The sequence below is a fragment of the Mobula birostris genome, chromosome 31 (assembly GCF_030028105.1).
Source record: "Mobula birostris isolate sMobBir1 chromosome 31, sMobBir1.hap1, whole genome shotgun sequence".
Taxonomy (NCBI): Eukaryota; Metazoa; Chordata; class Chondrichthyes; order Myliobatiformes; family Myliobatidae; genus Mobula; species Mobula birostris.
The window spans coordinates 27,586,405-27,598,766 of record NC_092400.1 but is presented as its reverse complement, the minus strand read 5'-3'; the positions used below and the strand labels follow the sequence as shown (position 1 = coordinate 27,598,766).

At 45.3% G+C, this 12,362-nt stretch overlaps 1 protein-coding gene across 1 annotated transcript in view; it reads left to right on the top strand.

Moving 5' to 3' along the window:
* Positions 1-12,362, top strand: part of mn1b (meningioma 1b) — a 180,180-nt gene that overhangs the window by 76,510 nt on the left and 91,308 nt on the right. The gene's annotated exons all lie outside the window — the stretch shown is intronic.

The following is a 12,362-nucleotide window of genomic DNA, read 5'->3' as shown; positions in this document are numbered from 1 at the left end:
TTATGCATCACATTTACTGACCTGTATAAGAGAAGGGAGAGAGATACAGTGATAATTTTAATAGAAAAAGGGATTTTCCATTTGCCTTGTCCAAATGATTTCTTCCCACAACCTGCCTCTCAAGGGTGATGGTGACAGCAGTGACTGAGGACTATAGGTTAGAAATGGCTTTTAGTGACATTAGCAAATGAATGCTTAACCAGTTTGTATGACATTTCCCTGTCTGCTAATTTAAAATAAATGAGTTAACACCTTTGTTAAGAGGGCAGACAGATGAATGTTGGATGAATGCATATTATTACCAACGGTAATCTCTCGCCTTGTATCTCATGATGACTTGAGTTGACAGGAAGTGAAAGAACAACCACCTTCTGACAGATTAATTTAGACCTGGTCATTTAATTAAAACACACAGAAAAGATCAGCACACAGAACTAAATAGAGGGAAGGAGAGAAACAAGTAGGTGAAGGACAAGTGGAGAGATGAAAGAGTAATGCAGAGAATGAAGTGAAGGAAGCCAAAAACAGGAAGTTTTGGGATACAAACACAAGAGATTCTGCAGATGAAGGAAATCATTGTAACACACACAAATTCATAAACACAAGAGACTCCGTTGATGCTGGGAATCCGGAGCAATACACACAAAATGCTGGAGGAACTCAGCAGATCAGGCAGGGTCTATGGAAATGAGTAAACAGTCGACGTTTTGGGCTGAGACTCTTCATCAGGACGGGAAGGGAAGAGGAGTCAGAGTCTTCTATTCTCTTTCTCATTCCCCTCTTTCTTTCCAGTCCTGAAGAAGCTTCTCGGCCGGAAGCATCGACGGTTTACTGTTTTCCACAGACGCTGCCTGACCTGCTGAGTTCCTCCACCATCTTGTGCGTGTGGCTGGTCCAAAATGGGGTGCCCTTACTGGAACTGTGTTTAAGTTATACCTTCAGTATAGAAAAATAGGACATGGAACATGATCGGGCAAAGTCCGACACAGAACCAGTGGGGGAGGGGGGACTGAAAGCGGTCGAAGAGGAGGGAAAAAGTGGGGTGTAAGGGTGAGCACTGGCAACAGCTGAACTGAGGAGCACACGAATGGCAGACTGTCAAGGGGAGCACTGGCAATGACTGAACCCAAGTGTAGAGGGACAAGCAGACTCTGTCACGGTGAGCGCTGCAAGGGCTGAGCCCAGCTGCTAAGGAACAGCAGATTTCCATGCAGAGACGGAAACAGAAGGTTATACACAGGAATACCAAAATGGCAGCACGACTGTGCGACGCTGCCAGGCAAATCATTCTCCACACAAAGACTCCGCGAACAGTGCTAAATGGGAGTCCGCATTAAATAATCGTAGAATGAGGAAAACCCGAGCCAGTCACAGCTAACTTGACAGGGTTAAACAGGAGCACAAAGGCTCAACAATTCTCGTTAAGTCGACAGTTAGTAAATACAGGTGATCGAGAAAGCCCAACACTCTACAACAAGGTGCAGAGGCCCAAAGGGCCCATGACAATGGACTGATGCTGAGATTTAGGAAGGAAAGAACAAAGCCAAGTGCTTCGGCGACTGAAGTTACGATCAGGTCGGAGGAGCAACATCTCATATACCGTCTAGGTAGTCTCCAGCCCCTTGGTACGAACATTGAATTCTCCAACTTCCGGCAATTCCCTCCCCCTCCCTCCCTCCCCCTCCCTCCCTCCCCCTCCCTTCTTCCATCCCAGTTTCTCTCTGCCCCCTCCCCCAGCTGCCTATCACCTCCCTCATGGTTCCACCTCCTTCTACTACCTTTCCTCTTTTCCTTCTTCACCTTCCCTGCCTATCACCTCCCTGCTTCCCCTCCCCCACCCCTTTATCTTTCCCCTTACTGGTTTTTCACCTGGAATCTACCAGCCTTCTCCTTCCCACCCTCCCCCCACCTTCTTTATAGGACCTCTGCCCCTTCCCTCTACAGTCCTGACGAAGGGTTCCGGCCTGAAACGTTGACTGATAGTTTCCACGGATGCTGCCCGACCTGCTGAGTTCCTCCAGCGTGTTGTGGGTGTTGCTTTGGCCCCAGCATCTGCAGATTATTTTGAAGTTACGATTGCCGGCTGTGGACTTAAAAAGGACTTAAGGAAATGGAAGAGGCGGACAGTAAAGGCTTAAAGTGCTGTGGAGATGAAAATCATAGAGAAGGCCATGGAGTAATTTGAACAGCAGGATAATAGATTGATTGATTTATTTAGGGATGCAGCACAGTAACAGGATTTTCCAGCCCAACAAGCCCGTACTGCTCAATTACAACCATGTGACAAATTAACCTACTAACCTGTACACCTTTGGAATGTGGAATGAAACTGCAGCACCTGAATGATAACTTCGCTTGCCCCATCATTGAAATGTTCCCAGAACAAATGATCTCACTTTCAAGGGCTCTTTGTCTTGTGTTCTCATTAATTATTGTTGTTTATGTATATTTGGATTTGCATAGTTTGTTGTCTTTTGCACTCTGGTTGATCTCTGATTGATCCTGTTATAGTTACTATTCTATAGGTTTGCTGAGTATGCCCATAAGAAAATGAACGTCAGGGTTGTATATGGTGACATGTATGTACTTGGATAATGAAATTACTTTGAACTTTGATCTTTACGTTTCTCTTTGAGCTCAAGAACCCAGAGACCTACTACTGCTGCAGCCTTTCTTCAACTGAATTAGCCCAATGCAAAATGGGGAACCATGTATTCCTCTTTGTCTCTCAGTATTGCTGTGGGAGTCCTTTTACTGTCTCAGCGAACTACAGGTTGCACAGAATGAATCATCAGAAATGAAAGATGTCTCCATTATGTGAAAAATAATGTGAGATTTGAAAAGGGTTATTTTTTTTATTTGATTTTTTTAAGATACAGCATGGAATAGGCCCTTCGAGCCACACCGCCCAGCTTTTCCCCTGTGATGGGGTGGCATGGAGGTGTAGTGGTTAGCACGATGCCTCACGGTTCCAGTGACCTGGGTTCAATTCGGGCAGCTGCCTGTAAGGAGTTTGTACCTTCTCCCCGTGTCCGCGTGGGTTTCCTCCATTTGCTGTGGTTTCCTCCCACAGTCCGAAACAAAATGTACCGCTTTGGGGGTTAATTGGTCATTTAAAATTGTCCCGTGACTAGGCTAGGATTAAATCGGGTTACTGTGCGGCGTGGCTCGAAGGGCCAATTCCGCACTGTATCTCAATAAATTACTTAATCCTAGCCTAATCACGGGACAATTTACAATGACCAATCAACCTACCAACCAGTACATCTTTGGACTGTGGGAGGAAACCAGAGAACCCGGAGAAAACCCACGTGGTCACAGAGAGAACGTACAAACCTCTTACAGGCAGCGTCGGGAATTGAACCCGGTTGTTGGTACTGTAAAGCGATGTGCCGGCCACAGTTATGGGTTGTAAAAAGTTGCTCATTTCAAGTTTTATTTGCAAATTTAGCAAATGTCATTTAAGAGAAATCAGAAATCTGCACTCTCCCTCCCTGGCTAGTCTGAAGGAAGCCTTTAATTTTCTGAGATCCCAAGCCAACCCTTAGATATTGGAAGTCAGGCAGATCCTTTACGTAGAACTAGTGAACAGAAGGCTATTTTGTTGGGCCAAATTTGCAAGACTTTAATTGGCATTGTCAGAGTCGATCAATGACAGGTCTATGTTAATTGGTGATTTGATACAGCATTAAGCCTCTCTATTTTTGGGGCTTTTTTAATCAATTGAATGAGGAAGGGAAAAGATTTTTAGTTGACCTAATCTCAGGTGTTCTCGCTAAGGGCAGCTTGTTCACAATTGAGGATTGATTCTGGTGTTAAGGAATGAAAGAGGGATTGCCATTCGGTGTCCGTGTAACATCAAACGTGCGATCTGACGCACTGGCTGATCAGAGGAAGGTAACAGCTTTCATCTCTTGCCAACATGAGAAAGTCTGGAGATGCTGGAAATCCAAGCCAGTGCACGCAAAGTGCTGGAGGGACTCAGCTGGCCAGGCAGCATCTATGGAAAAGAGTAAACAGTCGACGTTTTGGGCCGAGATCCTTCATCAGGACTGAGGGTCTCATGCACCCTCCCCCAACCCTCTCCCTCTGCTCCCCTCTCTGGCCTCTTACCTCTTCTCATCTGCCTATCACTTCCCCCTGGTGCCTATCCTTCTTCCCTTTCTCCTTTGGTCCACTCACCTCTCCTATCTGATTCCTTCTCTCTAGACGTATTATAATAATTACAGCACGGAAACAGGCCATCCTGGCCCTTCTAGTCCATGCCGAACTCTTACTTTCACCTAGTCCCGCCGACCTGCACTCAGCCCATAACCCTCCATTCCTTTCCTGTCCATATATCTATCCAATTTAACTTTAAATGACAACATTGAACCTGCCTCAACCACTTCTGCTGGAAGCTCGTTCCACACAGCTACCACTCTCTGAGTAAAGAAGAGACCTTTACCTTTTCCTCCCTCCTGGCTTCACCAATCACCTCTAAGTATCAGCCTTGCCCGCCCCCTACCTTTTAATTCTGATGTCATCACCCTTCCTTTCCAGTCCTGATGAAGGGTCTTGGCCCAAAACATCGACTGTTCACTCTTTTTCATTGATGCTGCCTGGCCTGCTGAGTTCCTACAGCATTTCGTGTGTGTTGCATGCTCTGCCAGCGCCTTAGGATAGAGTGGGGAGGAGGGGTGGTCTTTAATTTAAAACTGTCTTTATTTGGTACCACCTTTGTCAAAAGTTTGCAGGTCAGTTGTCCTGTTGGTATCTTTCACGAAGTAACAGGACTTTTAAGTGATTACAAGTATTCTGATTGACAGTACTGTGCAAAAGTCTTAAGCACATGTAAAAAAATATATAAAGTGGAGATACTTTCAAATATAATGAAATGAAAAGTTCCTAAATATCAAAAAAATACTATAAAGAGCAGTAGGCAGTAAAAAGCTAAATCAAGTCAATATTTGGCGTGACTGCCCTTTGCCTTTAACCATATAACCATATAACAATTATTGCACGGAAACAGGCCATCTCGGCCCTTCTAGTCCGTGCCGAACTCTTACTCTCACCTAGTCCCACCGACCTGCACTCAGCCTTTAAAACTGCATCAATGCACTGTCTTGCAGTTTTATAAGAAAATCATTTGGTAGGTTGTTCCAAGCATCTTGTAGAACTTGCCACAGCTTTTCCGCAGATGTTGGTTGTCTTGTTTGCTCCTGTCTCTCCAGGTAACCCCAGAGAGCCTCGATGATGTTGAGATCAGGGCTCCATGGAGGCCATACTATCTGAAACCATATAAAAGATCTCGCATGCCTCAGACTTTTGCTCAGCACTGCAGAGGACTTCAAAGTTCAAAGTAAATTTATTATCAAAGTGTGTATACGCCACTGTTTACTGCCCTGAGATTCACTTACTTGTGGGCATTCACAGTAGAACAAAGAGATACAATAGAATTAGTGAAAACCAACAAAGACAGGCAAGCTTCCAAAGTGCAAGAGAAGACAAACTGTGCAAATATAAAGCACACAAAATAATAAATAATGATAAATAAATAATACTGAGAACATGAGTCATAGAGTCCACTTGCAAAGTGAGTCCATAGGTTGTGGAATGAGTTCAGAGTTGAGGTGGGTGAGGTTAGCCATGTTGGTTCAGGAGCGCAATGATTGAAGGATAACTGTTCCTGAACTGGGTGGTGTGGTACCTAAAGCTCCTTTACCTCCTTTGCAGTGACAGCCATCTGTATCCTGTCCCCATTGTCAGCCAAGGTAGATGTTGCTAGGAGTTCCCTCTGAAGGGTGATCAGGATTGGGGAATCTCTGTGATGTTCCTCAGGACCTCTAAATCAGAATACCAATGGGCCTCCATACCATCATCAATGACACTCACTATCCAGGCCATGCTCTCCTCTCACTGCTGCCATCAGGTAGAAGGTATAAGAGCCTCAGGACTCGCACCACCAATTTCAAGAGCAGTTACTACCCCTCAGCCATCAGGCTCTGGAATAAAAGAGAACAACTGCACTCATTTATTGAGATGTTCCCACAACCAATGATCTGGCTTTTAGGACTTTTTAGCTTGTTATTTCATGCTCCTGTTATTTATTACTATTTATTCATATTTGCGTTTGCACAGTTGTCTTCTAAGCTCTAATTGATCTTTCATTGATCCTGTTATAGTTGCTTTTCTATAGATTGACTGAGTGTGCATGTAGGAAGAGTAATCCCTGGGTTGTACGTAGTGACATATATGTACTCTGATAAATAAAATTTACTTTGAACTTTGAATTAAATTTACTGTTGCAGAGTATCAGTATAAAACAACCAACATCACGGGAGAGGTGTTAAAAGCAGGGCCATCCCGGTTGACTTGAACTCTTCGGCAGTCGCTCGGGATTGAGGATGATTTAATTCCACTCTGGTTTTGTGGGTGCCGAGGCTTGTGTGGGAAAACCTGAACTGGCTGCTGCTTTTACCTATTGACAATGCAGCGTGCTTTATGATGGTATTAGGGCCAGGGCTTTCAACCCACTGAGCACGTTCTGTGTTTAGCTTGAATCTGCTTGATATTGGGAAGCCAGACAAAAGGCTGAACAGGGATTTTTCTTTCTCTCCTTCACTGAGCTGCACACAGAGGCTCTAACAACATCAGTGTATTGGGGCAGTAACCCATGTATAACCCTTCGAACGCCAGAGGCACTTGTCCGCAGACAGTCCTAGTGGGGGTCTTCCTTCTGTCCCGTACAGAAGTTGCCCCCAGGATGGTGAGCAGGCAGTCCCCCTAATGTGCCGAGATAGGTTAACATGAATCGCATTTGACATCTGAATCCTTCCTGCTCTTCCTCGGCCTTTCTTGGCTGTTTAGATTTGGAATAGTGTATAACGAGGAGCTGATTTATTTTGTTCCATCAGTGATGGTAACACCTTCTGATTATTCCCTTGCTGCTGTTGTCTGTTTTATTCAGGGGAAAATGGAGCTGTTATACACAGTCCTGGAAGGGAGGCATGTGGATTTGTGTGATATTGTGTGTGTGTGTGTAAGTGTGGTTCTGTGTATTTGCATGTATTTGAGTGTGTATTCGGTTCTGTGCTGGCTTATTAATGCGTGTGCATGTGTTTATTTGTATGCATTTGCATGTGTTTATTTGTTTCTGTTGTCTCTTCTTAACGTGTGTGTGTGTATTTGCATATATCTGTGTGTGTATTCGGTTCTGTGCCTGCTTATCATTTTGTGTGTGTGTGTGTGTGTGTGTGTGTGTGTGTGTGTGTGTGTGTGTGTATGTAGTGTGTCTGTGTGTATATATTTGCATGTATTTGAGTATGATTATTCTCTTCAGTATTTGCTTATTAGTATTTGTGTGTGTGTGCGCGCGCGCGCACGTGCACATTGCATTTTACTGTGTGTGTGTGTGTGTGTATGTGTGTGTGTGCGTGCACCTTGCATTTTAATCTCTGTGTGTGTGTGTGTGTGTGTGTGTGTGTGTGTGTGTGTGTGTGTGTGTGTGTCTTTTTTCTCCTCTGTGTCTGATTACTTGATTGTGTGTGTGAGAGAGGAAGGGAATGTGTGTAGTTGTTCTTTTGTGTGTGTGTGTGTGTGAGTGTGTATAAATGCTCCTGTATGTGCCTAAGATTGGATGCGCGGGGAATGATTTCACTAAAACTCAGATCAAGTGCGTAGTGTAATTCATGGCTGTAGATACTGAATGCACTCAATTACCATCTAAATTATCCTCATAAATTCTGGCTCCAAACCACATATTGAGAAGGGGGGTTAAGGGATGTGCTTTGCACCTCTTCTCCCCATCCCCCAACCCTTTTTTTTCCCTCTCTCAAGCCGTGCCCAGCTATTGCTTCCCTGGAGTACTCCAGCCTCAGCATTGATTGACTTTTTTTGTTTTTCTGGTTTTGTTAAACAGTTCTGCCTGGTGGGTCATTATCTGGTGAGTTCTGCATAATTCATTGATAGAAAATATCAGCGAGCCCAGAGGGCTGAGGGCTTTTCAATAATTTAACCCATTCCCTCCCGGTTTCTTGTCAGGCCCCTTCGCCATCACAACAAAATGGAAGAGCTGACAGGAAAAATGGAGAGGATGGAGTGCTAGAAAGCAAGGAATGGAACAAGGAAAAGGGAGAGACAAAACTAATTAGAGGCATGGAGATAGAGAGGGCGAGGACAGAGTGATCGAGGTAGAGGGGGGATAACTGAGGAAGAATACATTAGAGCGTGAGAGAGAGGAGGCAGGGTCAAAGATAAAAATGTAGAGCATAGGCGAGAAGAGAAGGAAAGATAACTAAACACTTTAAGGTTTAAGACTCAAAATTGTTTATTATCATTCTTCAGTACACAAGCGTAGGCAGAATTAAATAATTGTTAATCAAACTCTGGGCCTTCTGGGGCATCTTCTCGATGCAGCTATAAAGAAGGCAAGGCATTTCGTTAGGAGTTTGAAGAGATTAGGTTTATTACCTAAAAACACTCAAAAACTTCTACAGGTGTACCATGGAGAGCATTCTGACAAGCTGCATCAGTGTCTGGTATGGGGATGGGTGGACTTCTGCACAGGATCAAAAGAAGCTACAGAAAGTTGTAAAATTAGTCAGCTCCATCATGGGTACTAGCTTCTTCAAAATCCAAGACATCTTCAAGGAGCGGTACCTCAGAAAGGCGGCATCCGTCATTAAGGACTCCCATCACCCAGGACTTCTCATTGCTACCGTCAGGGAGGAGGTACAGAAGCCTGAAGGCACACACTCAACGATTCAGGAACAGCTTCTTCACCTCTGCCATCCAATTTCTAAATGGACATTGAACCCATGAACACAACCTCACTTTTTTAATCATTTCTATTTTGCACTATTTTTAATTTAACTATTTTATATAAATATATCTGTTATTGATTTACTTATTATTTTTTCTCTTTCTTTATTATCATGTACTGCTGGCCACTAAGCTAACAAATTTCATGACATATGCCGGTGATATTAAACCTGATTCTAATTCTGATTCTGAAATGCAGCATCAAACAACACTAAACACAAATATATAAGATTGGTGGATGCAGATAGACTGATTGCATATATCGCAGATATCGCAGAATCAAATATCGCTGTGATGATTGTACATTCTAGTATCAATTGTTTGGCAACTATAAAGTATAAGTATAAAGTATAAATGTACATAACATGACAATAGGTACAGGAGAATTTGTATATAAGGTGATTTGGACAGGAAATGCTAAAGTGGTGGGAGTGGGGTGGAGGTATGGATCAGTCTGTTGGTGTGAGTGAGGTATCTGGTTTTGAATCTGGTGGTTCTGGCATGGTGGGAGCCTCTTCCCTGGTGGGAGTGGGACAGTCTCTGAGTGGGGTGGGTTGGATCAGAAAGCTCAGTATTAACGGAGGGCTTCCTAAAAAGAACAGGAAGCTGGGAGGTAGGGGCATTTAGTGAGAAAACTCCAGAGTGTTGGGCTACAAAATGGGAGGGGTGGGGGAAGATGCAAGATGTCCGAATCAGTAAAATAGTTAGCCTGCAAAAAGTTGGGAAGGGCTTGTTTTGGCGCCAGGACAGGCCGCAGTACTTAAACGAGGGTAAGAGTTTTCGAGTGGGGAGGGGTGAGGATCTAGCGCAGGTCAGCCAGGGCAAGAGTGAGAGGGGCGACCGATGAGTGAGGCACGAAGGAGGTGGTGGATAGTGGAGTGACTGTGAAAATATCGGAGTGGTGGATCTGGGAACTGGGTGAAGCTGGGTGAAAAATGAGTGTGTTCCTGGAAGTTAAATGACATGTTTGTGATGGAAGATTTTGGGTTAGGATCCCGGAGATCATAAACAGTCTGACAAGTGACAGAGTAAAGATAGGGAAACACAAGAAGAGTAAAAGTGATAGATGCACAGCATACCTCCACCCAGAAGGTCATGTTTCTATTTTTGATTGCTGAATAGTCAGTGAAAAGAGAGGCATGCATTCTCTCGAAGCCAGGGGTGCTGATCGAAGCCCACCAGCTAAAATCAATGAAGAGAATAGATCTTGGATTAAACCCATGACTGGCTTAATCCCTGTATCTCAGCATCATATTGGGTGGTGTACCTATTGACCCTGCAGCATCAGGGAGCTGAGATTTGAAATACGACTCTATTGACCAGGACCAGGGACAGGAGGGTGGGGAATGCATCCAGTGCTGCTTTGTGCTGTGATCAGGGTCCCTCATTCAGAGGGCAGGTCGATCTTGTGCTTGCTCTGTGGGGGGGGGGGGGTGGGGGGAGTCAGTCGATTGCCTGGTCGCTCGGCCGCACTGACGCACGATTGGTGAAATTGATTTTGCTGTTATTGCCCGTGAGCCGAAATCCTTCAGTAGGAGGGGAAGCATTTTTGGAGATAATGTGCAGTAAGGCTCTGCATCTAGACGGGAGTGAGGAGAAAAACACTGATCTCTCTATTTACAAGGTTGCTCCTTTCGTGGGGCGTCTATTTTACCCCCAGTGTTCGTCAAATGGATTGCCTTGAGTTATGTCAAAGTTTATTACTCCTTATCAGGGACACTAATTGTTTTCCCTCTGTGAACCTGTGTGTAGACTTTAAAGCTTCCTTCACCCTGTTATGGTGCTGACAATTCAAATCTACTTCATTGGCCATATTATATTTGTGATAGGTGCTACATAAAGGCAAAACCTTTTGTTCCTTTTCTCTTTCCTCTTGCAGCAGAACTTTCAGCCAACTTTCTTAGAAGGTTGTGCAGATTCAGCACATCATCTAAAACTTTGACAAACTTCTGTAGATGCACAGTAGAAAGTATCCTGACAGTTTGCATCACTTCCCGGAATGGAAACACCAATATCCAACAATGGAAAAGCCTACAAAAAGTGGTGGCCACAGCCCAGTCCATCACAGGTAAAGCCCTCCCCACCAGTGAGCTAATCTACAAGGAGCGCTATCACAGGAAAGCAGCATCCATCAATAAAGACCTCCACCATCCAGGCCATGCTCTCTTCTCGCTGCTGCCTTTGCGAAGGAGGTACAAGAGGCTTGGGGTCCTACGCCACCAGGTCCAGGAGCTGTTATTACCATTTAGCCATCAGGCTCCTGAACGTGCGTGGCTAATTTTACTCACCTCAACCTGAAATGATTCTACAGCCTATGAACTCACTTTTATGGACTCAACAACTTATATTCTCAGTAAATTTCGACAGCCGTACCATGGAGAGCATTCTAACTGGCCGCATCACTGTCTGCTGTGAGTGCTTTGGGGGGGACGGGCTACTTGCACAGGATCGAAAGAAGTTGTAGAGAGTTGCGAACTCAGTCAGCCCCATCATGGGCACTAGTCTCCGTAGCGCCCAGGACATATTCAAGGAGTGAAGCCTCAAAAAGGTGGCGTCCATCACCAAGGCCCCCACATCACCCAGGACTGCCCTCTTCTCATTGATACCATCAGGAAGGAGGCACAGAAGCCTGAATGCTCACACTCAATGATCTTGGAACAGCTTCTTCCCCCCTGCCATCAGATTTCTGAATGGACATCGAATCCATGACCACCACCTCACTACCTTTGCTTTCTATTTTTTGCACCACTTATTTAATCTTATTTAATTTAACGATTTTATATATATACACACACACATATAATTGTTAAATTAAAGGGAGGTTCTTCTGTCCTGAGGCTGTGCCCTCTGGTCCTGGACTCCGCCACTGTAACTGTAAGAAATATCCTCTCCACGTGCACTCTGTCTCGGCCTTTCCATATTGAAAATGCTGTTGGAGCACTGTGTCTGTTCATGGGAGCAGCTGAGGGAACAGGAGTCCCAGCAGGAGCAGGAGATGTGCTGTAGGAACAGAGGGGACTTTTCCTGCGGGAGCAGGAGGAGCATAGGAGGGGACAATTCCAGCAGGAGCCCCCTGACTGTGTGGGTTTCCTCCAGGTGCTCCCACAGTCCAAGAACGTACCGGTTGTTGGGTCAACGGGTCACAGGGTTTAACTCATTCGGCTGGAAGGGCCAGTTACTGTGCTGTATCTCCAAACAATAAATAAATAAGCAACCCTTTTCCTCTCCACGTGCCGATTGGCATGGATACTGGCTGGAACAACATCTCCCCAGGCAACAGGATCTTCAGCTGCCCCAGACAAGTGCTATGCTGCGCCGTTGGATGCATTGCGGGCGGGTGGCTTTGACCACGGGTTGCAGAAGAGCCGAGCCAGGCCCCGCAGTCGGCTGCGCACCCCCTCCGGCGGGATAGCCGTCAGCAGAGACCATCTGCTGTATAGTCCCACGCCTGCTGAGGCCCACCTGCCGCGTCTCCATTGCTGCGCCGGTTAGTGATCCGACTTCTTGGCCCAGATCGAGGGTTGGTCCTGCGGCCATCCGATCTGAAAGGCACAGTTGCA